General features: G+C 43.8%; 1 protein-coding gene across 1 annotated transcript in view; it reads right to left on the bottom strand.

Annotated features, from left to right (window-relative positions):
• LOC106882388 (ATP-dependent DNA helicase Q1) overlaps window positions 1–1,653 on the bottom strand; it is a 31,641-nt gene that overhangs the window by 14,742 nt on the left and 15,246 nt on the right. The gene's annotated exons all lie outside the window — the stretch shown is intronic.

Here is a 1,653-nt window from a genome sequence, read left to right as displayed (position 1 = left end):
ATATATATATATATATATATATATATAGTCTTTGATTCTTTTATTCTTTTCCTTGTTTCAGTCATTTGACTGCGGCCATTTTGGAACACCACCAAACCGCTAAGTTACAGGTACATAAATGCACCAGCATCGGTTGTCAAGCAATGGTGGGGGAACAAACACAAGGCTTTAGTTGGCCCAAGGCTATAGTAGAAGACATTTGCCCAAGGTGCCGCACAGTGGAGCTGAAGCCGGAACCATGTAGTTGGTAAGTAAGCTACTTACCACACAGCCACTCCTGCACCTATATATATATAAGTGCCCTGAGAGAAATGTTGGGAATATAAGAAACATCAGATGTGGTCTGCAAGAGAGACGACTGCGCTGGTATGGTCATGTGCTGCGCATGGATGAGGAGAGCTGTGTGAAGAAGTGTCACTTACTAACAGTGGAAGGAACCCGTAGTAGAGGGAGACCCAGGAAGACATGGAATGAGGTGGTGAAGCTTGACCTTCGAACGTTGGGCCTCACAGAGGCAATGATGAAAGACCAAGACCTCTGGAAATATGCTGTGATTGGGAAGATCTGGCAAATAAAGTGAGATCACAGCCGTAGCCTACACCAGTGTTGCATAACCAGCCCATTTAAAAAGTACCTTTGAATTGTCAGGCGAATTTCCGTGCTTGCTGAGACCTGCTGAGTCAAGTAAAATCAAAATCAAAATCAAATCACAATCAAATGAAATTGTAGTTGTGGCTGATGCCAGTGCCACCTGACTGGCTCCCATGCTGGTGGCACGCAGTAAGCACCATGCATGCGTGGGTCATTGCAACTACTGCCTGACTGGCTCCCCGTGCTGGTGGCACATAAAAAGCACCATCCAAACATGGTCGATGCCGGCCTCTCCGCCCTAACTGGCTCCTGTGTTGGTAGCACGTAAAAAGCACCGTGCAAGCGTGGTCGTTGCTAGTGCCACCTGCCTGGCTCTCATGCTGGTGGCACATAAAAAAGTACCCACTACACACTCGAGATGGTTGGCATTAGGAAGAGCATCCAGCTGTAGAAACACAGCCAGATCAGACTGGAGCCTGGTGCGGCCTCCTGGCTTGCCAGTCCCCAGTCAATCCGTCCAACCCATGCCAGCATGGAAAATGGACATTAAACGATGATGATGATGATGATGATATTTATATATATATATATGTATATATGTATATATATATATATATATATATATACACTCTTTTACTTGTTTCAGTCATTTGACTGCAGCCATGCTGGGGCACCACCTTTTTAGTCGAGAAAATCTACCCCAGGACTTATTCTTTTGTAAGCTTATTACTTATTCTATCGGTCTCTTTTTGCCGAACCGCTAAGTGACGGGGACGTAAACACACCAGCATCGGTTGTCAAGCGATGGTGGGGGGACAAACACAGACACACAAACATATACACATACATATATATATATACACATATAGATATTTACACACATACACACACACTTATACATGCATAGATATTTACCCACATACACACACTCACAAACACATTCCTATAGACTCGTGATACATGAAGGAGGAAGATGAGAAGGTTGGAAGGAAATGAAAAATAAAAGAAAAACAAAAACAAATGCAATCAAAACAAAAAAAAAGGACAAGACCGTTAAGAGGG

The sequence above is a fragment of the Octopus bimaculoides genome, chromosome 7, assembly GCF_001194135.2.
Source record: "Octopus bimaculoides isolate UCB-OBI-ISO-001 chromosome 7, ASM119413v2, whole genome shotgun sequence".
NCBI classification, from domain to species: Eukaryota; Metazoa; Mollusca; class Cephalopoda; order Octopoda; family Octopodidae; genus Octopus; species Octopus bimaculoides.
The sequence above is the reverse complement of the archived record's forward strand: the minus strand, read 5'-3'. Positions and strand labels throughout refer to the sequence as shown.